The sequence below is a fragment of the Lepidothrix coronata genome, unplaced genomic scaffold, assembly GCF_001604755.1.
Source record: "Lepidothrix coronata isolate B3197 unplaced genomic scaffold, Lepidothrix_coronata-1.0 Scaffold104, whole genome shotgun sequence".
In the NCBI taxonomy this organism is placed as follows: Eukaryota; Metazoa; Chordata; class Aves; order Passeriformes; family Pipridae; genus Lepidothrix; species Lepidothrix coronata.
Window position 1 is genome coordinate 226,053 of NW_016690284.1, and position 13,326 is coordinate 239,378.

Below are 13,326 nucleotides of genomic sequence, written 5' to 3' on the forward strand. Positions count from 1 at the left end.
TGGAATTACACTGAGGAATGCCTGTGGCTTGTCTTGGGAAGGCTGTTAAGAATAATTAGTATGTCTCAATTTAGCTGCTTTTTAATGATCCATTCATGCACCCCATCCTTCACTTTCCCTAAAAGGGTGCTGAGCTACTACTCCGTGCAGAGAGCAGCAGGGAAAGGAGGGATTTGTTGACAATACATTTGAAAAAAAAGGCACCAGCACAATTATGTGTCAATACTCATCCAAATGTGCCCATTTGATATTTTACTGACAGAACTGAAAATATGTTTGAATTTCAAACTTGTTGAGATGGCTGGGATGCAGGGACTATTTTCCCCTGAGGGCAGATAAACAAGACGGATGGGCTAAACTCCTAATCGTCTAATGATCAAAATGCAAGGTAAGCTGTCATAGAGAGGGCTCTTCTCATCCTTGCTGACAGCATGAATTCTGCTGAATTATTTCTAGTCTTTCTGATTAATGGTCCTAGTGACTAATTAGTTTGCAACTCTTGCTCATAAATGGCACTTCGATAGCTGCCACTTCGGGAGAAAGACCTCACCAATGTCAGCTGCTCTCCAAAAAAACCTGCCCCTGGATGATCCCACAGCTGACAGTGGGTACCTAATGGTGGAGACCCCAGATCCACACTGCCCAAAAGGGCTGGGGAAAGTGGGGCTGCACCCAGCCTTTCTCCCCAGGCTGAGAGCAGTTGCGTTACCTGCCTTGTGTCACTCCTGTGGCTGCAGTGTGAAGCAAACACATTTCTGCACGGCAGGACACCTTCCTCAGTTGGAGAATCAGTCAGGATGGTAATCCTCTCCCCTGTGAGGGGTGAGATCGGTGTATCCTGGAAGAGATGTGATGTGTTCCTGGTGCCATATGCTACTGCTCTGTGTCTGGAGGGAATTAAATCAACCATCACCAGCCAAGAGGGCAGGGAGAACAAACAGGATGACCACATCACTCTCTGACAAGACAAAAGCGCACAGATGAGACACAGACAAATGCCTGCTTGTCAAACTTCCATAGAGGTATTTGGTGGCACCAGAAGTAAGCTGGTTTATTAGACAAATACTTTGGAGATTACCTCATTAAAAGGAGAATTACTTTATTAGTAGGTCCCATTACTCCCAATTGCTGCTCTCTTCCTTGCCCGGAAGAGCTAGAATCAGTTTATTTTGTCATTACATCAGGAGAACAATGTCTTATGCAACTTTCTAGATCCCATTGTTCTCTACAAATGCTCCCAACTACCAAATGTTAGGGTCAGAACCTACACCTACAGCAAAGGACACATAGGCTTTGGCTTTATAGCTATTCTAAGACCCCAGTAGTGCGTTGGCATTTCATCTTAACCCATCACAACATTTGAGGATTTTGTTTACTTGGAGGAGAGTTCAGTTCCAAGATCTATAAATCCACTGAACACCAAGAACTTGCTCTACTACAACTAGGAAAATTGTTTTGTCTGAATTGTGTGGCCTTGATGAAGAAAAAGAGAGAATGTAAATGACCATAGCCACTTTCTCAGCTCTTCCTCCACTCAAACAGCATTGGAATCACTTGCTCAGTGACATTCATTTCGATTTGTGACTCTGTGCACATGTAAGAATTGTTTAGGATCTCCCTGTCATACCACACACCAGAAGAACTTCTTCACTCCCAACAAAATGTGGGTATTACTTGAGGACAGTGTCAGGAGTAACATGCAGGCTCATCCACAGCACCATCACTTCCAGATCCAAGATGCATTTTCACACAGATGTATTTCCTCCTAGCATTTATTTCTGAAAATACATCCCTGGATGCCATACATCGTGGAGTCACACACAGGCAGGACAGAGGGAAGACAGCTTAAAAATTCTATGCAATTAATTGTCTTTCTCTGATTAACACTATGAGTTGAAATGAGTCACACAAAATGGAAGGTCCAAGCCTTGCGCATTTTCTCATCCCTGTGCTCCAAGATCCACATACTGAATCCACCTGTAACTGAGTCCCATATTTAAAGAGGTGCAAAACATTATTTTGTTTTACCATTAAGTCACATACTTCCCTTCCTGTTTATCTCTCCCTCAGTTATATCTAAGAACAGACTGAAATCCGGAAGAGGTTCACATGCCATAGACCCATCTTTTGGGGGCCACTGACTTGGCAGCTCCTGTGAAAAGACAGACACATACAAAGAGGGTGAAGTCTCTTCTGATCTTTCATTTAGTAGTCACGCTGGTATTTGCAGGTTAGTTATGCCAAGGTTTGATCCTCAGATATCAGTGGTGCTTTCAAAAGGGCGAGTGGAGAAAATCCTCCAGCTGATATACAATTTGTTCCCTTTTCCTCTTCTGCCCAAACAACAAAACCACAGGCCACAAAGATAATGACTCGGTGCACAACTGACAAAACCTATTCCCCAAAACAGCCTGTGTGACTGCAGTCTCCCATTTTCCTCACCAGTAGAAAGAAAAAACTCTGCATGAACATTCAGTCCAGAATTCTCTAGAGCTCGAAAGTCTACACTACAGCAACCCTACCAGAGGTTGTTCTTCCCATTTTTGTGCTGTGGTGGCCCAGTGCAACCGAGTATTTGTGTCAGATCTTCATACCAACTTTCCTGCAAATTAATCTTCTCTTTGTGGTGTCTGAGTCCTCCTGGTTCCCACCTGGGACACACAAAGACTGTGGAGAGGAATCATAGCCCAAGAAGAGACAATCTACTCCAAGTAAATAACTAAGTATGTCCAGATGACTAAAGGAAAGGATAGCCTTTGCAAAAAAGACCAGAGTCCACACATCTGCACTTACAAACATGCTAAAGCAAAACTCATACTAAAGGTACTTTCCAGTGTTCAAATCTGGATAGATAACTCTGCAAACATGCCGAGGAGGAGCTTTGGTGCAAGCAACTGTCCCCTAGCTCAAAGAATTAAAGACTGTTAGAGAGAGCCATTATTCAGCTCAATTCTCTTCTGATGACTTATTCAGCTCAGCGGCTGTATTGTAAAAGCTAAACAGGTTTCTACCCATAATTTTGTTGTCTCTGAGCAGCAATCCATCTGTCATTTATAGTACTGTCTAGTGGTGTGTCTTCTTACCCAGGTAACACTCCCTTCAGATACTATTTTAATACTGCTGAAGACAGATGAAACCCCAGATTTGCCTAAGCAAATTTAAAAGAGTCATTTAAAGATAAAGATGCAACAAAGCTGAAGCTAATACAGTAAAGATTTCTCAGGAGGGTTCCTAAATGGAGAAATTACTGAGAAAGAAAATAATTCACCAGAAAGCTCCATGAAATAAAATGAACTATAGCAGCTTCTAGTTAGGACACTATATTGCGGCATATATGTATATAGAGAAATCTTGGTGGTGTAAATTTCATTCCTAAAGGCTTCTGTCTTCTAGTGAAAAATTTGTTTGACTATAGTCTTTGATAAAAATATCTAATGCTCAATTTAGAAACATCTGAAGATCCTGAAGCTTGTGCTGTTTTTCAGCACACTGAGGACAGTAAAGTCCATACCTCATGAGATAAAGTTGCTCGGAAACAGTTAACAGGGCAATGGCTGGAAACTCAAAAGCCAGGTTACATGTTCTGGGAATTTATGTAGCATGGATTGGCTTTGCATCCTGCAAACTCTTATGAAAATTGGGGTTATATGCATTGTCTTTAAGTAGATAATTATCCATGCCATTCAGAAAGAGTCACTTGTACAAAGAATATGTTGAGATGAACCAGTTTTTCAAGTCTGACAAACAGGTCGGTTCCTGAGGGTGCATGTATTGTCTTACTGACTAACCAAGAATCCCCTTGACAAAGAGGACCTACAATCACAAAAACATTCTGTTCTTACTGAACATTTTGGATTAAAAGTGAAAAGGTAGAAGCAAAACCTGACTTCAGAAATACGAGGAGACTCCAGACTCTGGAGAAGGGGCATGTGAAAGGACGTTGAGGAAGAAAGATCCTGGACTGAATAAATATGTCTGATCAAAGCCCAAATAACACTCAAGAGCAATGCCAAAAGTGAAGCAAGGTTAAGCATATGCAGATGTTTTACTGTTCAGTCTCAATCTGTACACGACCTCTTGGACTATGTGACTCAGACAGTAAGTGTGTCTAAAAGTCTTTGGGATGCCTACTTGTTACAAGCCTGAAATGGTAAAGAGTAAATCAAAACCTCATGCAAAGGCAGAGCACTGTGAGAGAGCATGCTTAAGTGGTGTGGGTGCTTCCAGATGTCAGCCGTGGTCCAAAGGCAGCTGTATTTGAGCAAGGAGGTGATTGATTGCCCTGTATGAAGAGAGTAGAAGGAAAAAGATAGTGCCTACAAGCTAGTGAAAGTGAGCAAAAAACTACAAAAAACAGTGCCCCAAGCTGGTTACACCCAAGGGCAGCAGAGCCATTTTGCCACTGTCAGCTGCAGGAAGGCCTCAGAAGGGACACCAGGCTTCCCTGGGCCAAGAGTCCTTCTCTGTGCAGCTGCTGGCAAACACAAACAGGGCAGGGACCAATATGGAAGTGGGTTTAAAACTCTAGACCAAGAAGCTTGTGAATTTTTCTCTTTTGAAAAAAAGACAGATAACACAATGAGCACTAATCACATAACTTAACGTACTTCTGGAAAATATAAGAGTGATAAGGGAACCACAAAAAAAACCCCAAACCAGAGTAAAACAAACTTCTTTGGTGCTTCTTCATCCTGTCCTTCATCTGCATTTTCTCTGTCAAATGCAAACTCTGCAGAGGATGTCAAATGGTCACCATCTGTACAGCATCTTGCACAACAGTGTAAAATTTCAATCAGAACCTCTAGGCACCCAAGTAACATAAGCAGTTCTTGCTAAGCAATAAATACGTGAAATATCAGTTATTATTTTCCAAAAAATCTCATGGGAGGAGGTGGGAATACTTTGACAGGACCATATGCATGTCCCTGATGTTAATAACTCACTTACTTCAAACATTCTTCGCTTTAAAAATGTCAAAATTAATTGAAAAAAACCCATATACATGGGTCATGTTACAGTGGACAGCTTGTGAGATGATAGCACACTAATACAGAAACTGGCTAAGACATTAAAAAAGACTGTATCAGCTTGTGTCAAAATTAAACCATCACAAAATCACTCAGTTTTCAGAAGATGGGTACTCATCATTCCTTCTAAATATAAGTCTCTTCAAAAGACTTTGAGTGTCTTTAGATCAAGATCCCCTCACATCATAGTCTCTTCTGAAAATATTTCAGACCTATCATTTTTAGTTCTTCTAGTGCACTAGCAGTAAGGAGAAGACCTGAAGTATCATTCTATTAATATCGAAACTCAGGATTATTTTTACTTATAGAAAACTATTTTTGGAAATCTTCATGCAACAGTCAGGACAGATCATTATTTGCAAGCATTTATCTGCAGTTTGTTTTAAGTACATACCAAGGACAGACAGCTCTAAATATTTACCAACCAAGGAATTGTCTTGCCATCAAAAGTTGCAGAAAACTCCAGAAGGTGTAGCTGAGGAGACAACCTCTGATGAAATATGGGCTAGGAATCAGGGAGAGTACATTTTATCTTTTAGGCAAAAGTGGGAGGGTAGAATAGGTGCACTATAGACATGCTTTTGGAGAAGTAAATCAGAATCTCCCCCAAAGATACTCCACCACTAGGAGTCATTAAGGAAGGTCTTTCCAAAAGCTAACTCTCTATCAGATATTTCTTAAACCCAAGTCTAAAATCATGGGACAGTATACTGCCTGACCAATCCTACAAAGGAGTGCAAACTAAATAACAGCACAGAATTCAAGAGACTATAAGAGTGAGAATTTAGTTTTTCCAGATTTCAAGAATATGAGAACTAGAGAAAAAATCATAACAAAATTCTTTCTTTGAGCTGTCTTAATCCAAAACATGTTTGTGTTCTATGAAGGCTTCACAAAAAAAACAAAACCCTAATGCAGCTAAAGGTCATGCCAAATGTAGCAAGAGAAGCCACTAAGGATAGATATCAAGGTCCTCCCACCCAAAAGGAAAGGAAAAAATAACATGCTGAGTTTGTTTTGACCAGGCACAAGTAAGAGGAGTCTAAAACTATACCACTCGGAGTGTTAGACATGAGACAGGAAAAACACCTTAAATACTTGTTCCAAACGAGACCAAACTACAGTTGGTGGAGTAACTGTACCATCTATTGACTGCCTGGTGAACCAGGTTGGAGGCATCCATCTCATTCCTTTTGTTTTGCTCTCCCAGGACGTCCCCATCCTGGAGAGGAGGATAAGGCCTTGGTAGTGTCAGTGCCAAGACTCTGCTGAACAGATTGACAGAAAAAATCATAACTTCTCTAATAGGGAGGGAAAGAAAAGTGGTTTTTTTCATCTTAGAAAGAATTATTATTCCAAATTGCAATGATAAAAACCTCAGTGTCATTTAATGTAGTTAGAAGCAGGCTTGTACAATTCAGCTGTGATCACATCCTCTTCGAAGTGCCCATTTCAGAAAAAAAAATACACAGAAGATTGCTGTACACACAGAAGAACAAGAGAGAAAGCAAAATAATCATGCACGTGTATAAGATACAGCACATATAATTTATATTTAAATAGTATTTATGCATCTATGAGCTACTAAGCATCAATGCTTAAAGAAAATGTTTAAAATATCTAAATGCAAATAGTCTAAACTGCAGAAACCCAAGGTTTTCCTCATGTCTAATTCTTAAATAAATCATTTCAGAACATGATTGAGGTAAAATATCTTCTCTCACAAAGGCTACATAATAAATTCCTCACTGGTAAAGGAATTTTTTACGAAAGGTTAATGCTTCCTGTAACATTTCTCCTGCATAGTGTGGCTTCTCAAATAATTTTGTGGGCTTTATTTCCTGCACTGTTATAAATCTTTATCTTCACCATTGCAGCTTTACAAAAACCACGTCTTCTGCCCATGCAAAGGCAGCAGTTATTTCTCCATCCCACCACACAGGTTAATTAAACACCAAAACCAAACTAAAATAGTTTGTAGGGCGGACACAAAATCCAGAAAGCAAAGAGACATCAAGCTGCGATTGTCCTACACAATTCCACATAAACTTACCCCTCCCCACTATGCCAGTTAAATCTGGAGCAACTGTCTTTTAGCCTGGGACCTACTTTCCTCTCACATCCCACAAAACAGGTATTTGCTCACCTGCAGTATAAAACAAAATAAATACTGGGTTCTAGGACTCTCCAGCCATGGCAGAGTACTCTGTCCCAGAGACACCCAGCACATGCCTGGGGAAAGGGGATGCCTCCAAGTTCCCAGCCAGAAAACAGGTATAAATGGCAAAACAACATCAATTGCAATAACTGGGGATTTGGCTGTTGTGTAAAACGAGTACAGCTGGCATGCTGAGGTGTCAGACAGGGCTGTAGCAGAACAGCAACTAAGAGCAGAGTGTAAAACACAGCAAGAGATGCGCATGCAGCTTCATCTCATACTCTCAGGCTGGCTGCTCTTTGAAGCTGGGTAGGTATTTTTAAGCACACTGCCATTTTAGCAGACAGAACTAGCAATGCTGGTCAGACATGTGACATCTGACAAGACACAGACTCTGGGATGCACTACTCCAAGAAGACACAGCTATCCCAGTACCTGCACACCTCACTCAACACTGCAGAGCAACCCTGTGGGACAGGCATACATGGAATGGGAAGTGATGGATGAACCAAGCCACAGAGGCATTATTTTGTCATGTGATTGGAAGAGCATTGCAGAAACCAGCTCTGCACATTTTCAGGAGGGGAAAAAAAGTACAACAGCACTCAAGCAAAGAGAACTGTTTGTGTTTTAAAGTTTACCTTGCTTTTTTTTTCCACATACATTCAGCCCTAGCATCAATGACTGCGCTGGTATCCCCTCCTCCAAAATAGCTAGTCCATTAGGTCATCTTTGTGTACATCCTAGTGTCAGTTCCTCTAACAAGAATCTTCACACCTAAGACATCCTCCCTCCCTGAACCCACAGAATGGATGCCAAGTTTAAACATATTTTGCCATCATGATGAAATGTTTCCAGAGGCAAGACAAAAGACATGCTGTGGCAAGGGGCTACACACAAGACAGAGTAGAGATGTGAGGATTTGTCACTCGTAAAAAAAATTCAACAGAACACTAAAACTACAAGCTTAAATTTAAGGATGCTATGTCTTAGACATTCTGGTTTAAATGTTAGCATGAGAACATTTTTAAAAACATGGTTTAAACAAATGTTTGCACATAAATATGCAATATGTTGCTTTCAACAGGAGGCTGGACAAGAGACGTCTCAAAGTTTCTTCCAACCTGAATTACCCTGTGATCTTACATCATAAATGCCAATATAAGTACATAAATAAATACACATTGAGTATAGCTGTAAATGGACACACACAAATACCTATGTCCATGTGCACATGTGCAGCACTGCACTGTAGTGAAACACCACCTTCTCCAGGGACCACAAAGGAAGCCACTGTGCAGATTTTGATTTTTAGTTGATTATTTTTTCAGACATTGTGAGAAATGTTGGCTTTGAAATATATTTGATATAAAAATTTTCCTCCTTTCTTTTAGCTTAGAAACTTGTGCTCTCCTCTTACTACAGAGTTATCCTAGAGTTTGGAGGAGGCGGAGGAAGACAGGCTGAAGAAGTGAACACAGGAAGGTGAGTGATTGTCCTGTGGATGTGACTGACAACCAAGGCACACATATGGGATGTGCTGGGCTCTCATGTATAGCTAGAATATTCATGTACAAGATATACAGCTACTACTATTGTTTCAGAAGTACAAACAAAAGAAAATGTAAGTGATTTTGACACAAGTTCAAATATCCGAACAGAGTCCAGATCATTAGGAAAAAGTTATAATTTCCACTTAAATTTCTTTCTAACTAATGCTTATTATCAGTTAAGGCAAATATAAAACAAAAAAGCAAACCCAACAAAATCCAAATCTTTTCTCCATTACACTCACGCTGTGCTACAGAAGTCTTGATTCAGGACTGAATTAGCTGCACTCTCTCTAATAGCTGTTGTGAAAGTGGAATCTTTGCACCCTACATGCAACTGTAATTGATGACAAACCTCGCAGTCACTTGTGTTGCTTATTTTTCCTGCCGTTGGAGATTTCCGAATAGCTTCACTACAGTGCAGGTTAGAAGGTGACTCACTGGGCCAATGGCCAAGGAAGGGAATATTGCTTCTCAACATGTGACATTTCTAAAATTCACCAGTTTCAAGCAGTTTTCCCCTCATATTTTAAGAAAACTAGACTTCTGTTGTAAGTGACTGAAAGAACAAAACAAATTATCTTCTCTATCATTTTGTAAAAATCACTGCTGGCAGAAGATTTTCACCTTTGGTTTAATCCTGAGTTTCTTTTAAATCAAGATGTCATTCTGGGAAGAGCCTGGTTATGACCCAGTTCCTCCAAACACTGCAGTAGCCTGGGCTGATCTAGGTTAAATGCCAAGACGGCCATTGTTTTAAAAGTAAAATGACACAGAGCCAGCTGTGAGTAATGTCCTGTAGAGCACCACAGGAGCAGCACAGGCAAGTTAACAGTAGGGCAAACAGGTGCTGGGTAAGGGGTGTTGTGATCTGTCTCCTTCAGCAGTGCTGAAGAACTAAAGGTAAAGAAGGAGGGGGCGCCTACCAGGGTTGCCACAAAGTCGGCTTTACTGCTACTGCCTTTATGACAACAATATAAAGTAACTCCCACAACACAGTGAAGATAAGCTCTTTAAAGAAAATATAAAAGCATTAGCCTGGCAATTCATCCGAACCTCATCATGCATCGTAGACATTTTTGAAGTTTAACAAAGAAAAGCACATCATTAAAGAATACTGCTGTATCACCATTCTTATGCAAATCCTTTCAGATAGTTGGATGGAAAATTCCATCTAACAAACAGTGAGAAATAAATGTTGCAGGCTGGAAATTTCAGCTATACCAAGTGCATCTATCACTTGTATAATTCAAACTACTGTATGTGCCCTGACTACAGAATTAGTATTGATCCATTCACCATGTAAACATCAAGTACTTTCTATTATTACTTGAAATAGCATGCTATCACAATTTCTATTTCCTCCCTCTATCTTAAATAGAAGTATTGCACATTAGCTCTTCCCTTCGTGTACTTTTTTGCACAGCTATGTAACTACAGTGTTTGAGGCTGTGCTGGGTTTCCTGCAGACATTTGCAGTATTACCATCAAAGTACTTTATTTTCAAGTCATCTCTGATGGAAGGCAATACAACTCTCATTGAAACCTGTTACTGTGCTTCTCTTGGTAAAACACACAGAGTCCTTTGTTTCATGATCTCTGTTGCAAATGACATTGCAAATGACAACATCAAACAGCTCTCCCAAATGTTACTCACACACCTCTCATGAGTATCACTAAGATAAGAGTGGATTGCAAGAGACTAAATAGCTATGTCATCTGAGCACACATAAGTGGGGGGGGAAATCATGATTTCCATCTCATTTTGTCAACAAAAAAAGCTGATGTGGCTAAAATGCAGCTTTGGAAAGTGCTGGGAGATGCTTAGAAGCATAATGTGTTTCACCTGTTAGAACCTTGCTTTGTCTCTGAGCATGGTGAAAAATTGAACATGGACATATCAAAGCTTATCTCCAGAAAAACTCTAAAATTTTAGACTGGAGAGTTAATCCTAAGATTTCAGCAAGACACCCCAGATCCTGAGTGCTGAAGCACAAAAGCTCTGTCTCAGAGGAGATGGTGGCAACAGATGGGTGAGGTGGATGGTCTGCTCAGCCTGGTGGCAGAGGGAGGTAGGAAGGTTAAGAAGTATCAGGAACCCTGAAGAGAAGATTGACTGGTGGAGCCCTTCTCTGACATACCTGAGGCAAATGCATCAGCCAACTGCATCACAAGCAGAGGATCAACTACTCTCTTGCCAGCAGGTAGGAGGAGGGGACCAAAGAAATGGGGAGGAATGGAAACAGGTCTCTACTTGAGATAGCAGATGAATCTCCCCCCAGCCTCTCTCACCTTCTCAGGGGCCTTTATACAATAGGTACAAGGCTTTGGAACTTGAGGGCCAGGTACACAACAAATTGGACCAAAGTCTACCCAGGCTGGAGGAACCTCCTTGGATGAGTCAGTCCACCTCCCCCACACCCCCTCAGTCAAGAAGCAAGGAAGGGTAATTGTTGGTGGTTATCCTGAGCAGTGGATAACACTAAGAGGAACAGAGGGCCCAAAATGCCCACTGGACCCAACCCACCACCCTGGGAATTGTGTTTCCTCCCTGGGTAACGGAAGTTACCAGAAAACCCTCTGGTCTGGTGAAGCCCACTGGTTATTATCCATTTCTGGTTCAGGTGGGCAGCAATGAACTCCCAGCAAGAAGCCTGAGGGCAATCGAGAGGCACTGCAGGGTCTTGGGGGGACAAATGGTGTTCTCTATCCTGCCAGTTGCAGGGAATGATGGGGGTGGAAACAGGAAAACCCTACAGGAGAACACCTGGCTCCAAACCTGGTGTTACTGTCAGAATTTTGGTGTTTTTTAAGGATCAGTTCACATGACACTGACTGCTGACAGAGTACACCTGCCTCAAAGGGTGTTGAGTCCCCCACCTTGTTCTTGTCGGGGATCTGTAATTCTCTGCTCTCTGCCTACCCCCCATGGTGGTAGCACAACCCCACAAAGCATCCACATGGGGTGAGCTTCTCACCTACCATACAGCCATGTTGTGGCCTGTCAAAACACTCTCACTCTTCTGTCTCCCTGGTGCAGAAAGACCAGGAGGCCTAAAAATCTAATAAAGCACACAAACTGTAAAGTCCATCATCCCCAGTTTGGCAGGACTCTTCATTTCCAGAAAAAAAGTGCATCTTCCAGGTCTTCCTCTCACAAGTCAGAAGAGTAAAGCCTCCAGCCTCAGAGATCACGGCGGTGCTTCTCACTGCATCTCAGATGCAGGCTCCTCAATACCACAGCCCACCAGCATGTTGGCTGCAATGAAAATTCCAGAAGCTCTGAGCCCAGAAAACATCTGGGCGATCTGAAACCATGTGAAATGGATGGCAGACAGTAAAGGGTAGACACAATCAAGGACGAGGAGGAGGAGGAGGAGGAGGAGGAGGAGTACTCACAGTCTATAGATGTCCATGCACGTCCCATTTCCCTCAGCAGACTTGCAGCCCCACCCTCAGAGACACACATAGAAAACAAAGGAGACAGATGGTAAATGAGTGTGGTTCAAACATCATTCTTTTTGACATTACTGGAGTGACAATGATTTACACCAGCTGATAAACCAACCATCAGGTGTTGGGGTGATAGAGGGCAATTCCACCACCCTACCATCTCACCCCCATCAAAAAAGAAGGCAATAAGAAAGCCCTGTTTCTGGGAAAAGTATGTGAGCTTCAGTGTGGTGCATGTTTCTGTTCATAAAACATCATGTAGGTCTGCAGTCCCCAGCAACTGCTGACAGCCATCTGCTGAGTGTGATTCTTTTGATATGACTCAAGGAAGAGAGAGTCTCTCTCCTCAGAAAAACAAATAAACCAAGTGCCTGGGATGCACCAGGGATTATTAGACAAAAACCTAAGCAGGGAGACAGAAGACTGCCTCCAAGTTCTGTCACAGGAAGAAATGTTCAGGACTCAACAGAAGCATTCTTCTTCAGCTTCTCAAAGTGTATCTCAAAACCAACACAAATAAGAGATCCTCTAACATTTCTCCAGGCCCTGTCTGAACTTTCCTCCTTTTGGGAATTTTAGATATAAGCACACTTCCAGTACTATGTGCCTTGTAATCCAGACTTAGGTGCAGGGCTGCTACAGCAGTGACCAAAGTCATTAGACCCTGAAAACAAAAATGGCCACCCAGCAGTAGAACTCAGGGAGAGGGGTAGCTCAAATGCTCTAAAAAGTGAGACTGGGATTCTCATGTCTTTTGAAAATCATTGATATGTGGGCAAGTAACTGCCCTTGAACTTTCTAGAAATCCCAGTCTTTGGGAAAATGATCAGAGATGACTGTGTCACAAGCACATCATGGAAGGAATTGGAAATGAAGAGAGGAGAAAAGAACGTGTAAGGGAGATGAAGGAGGTAAATGCACCATGAACTCACAGTCAATAGATGTGAACAGAACTACATTTCACTGTCACTGTCAGCAAGGATATACTGTAGCATGTTAGCATACCATTACCAGTTTGTTCACTCATTGATCTTTCTCAGATCTTCCAAGCTTCTCTAATTATCACTCCAAGATGTTCCAGAGTATCATCTCTGTGGCCTTTGCCCAATTCACTCTTTGCCAAACCATCGGCATTCTT

General features: G+C 41.7%; 1 long non-coding RNA gene across 1 annotated transcript in view; it reads right to left on the reverse strand.

Annotated features, from left to right (window-relative positions):
- The window catches only part of LOC108501574, a 38,623-nt gene extending 26,423 nt beyond the window's left edge, over window positions 1-12,200 (reverse strand). The window contains exon 1 of the long non-coding RNA XR_001876223.1: window positions 12,135-12,200. This is a non-coding gene — a long non-coding RNA (uncharacterized LOC108501574). The remainder of the gene's footprint in view (window positions 1-12,134) is intronic.
- Between the last annotated feature and the right edge of the window lie 1,126 nt (window positions 12,201-13,326).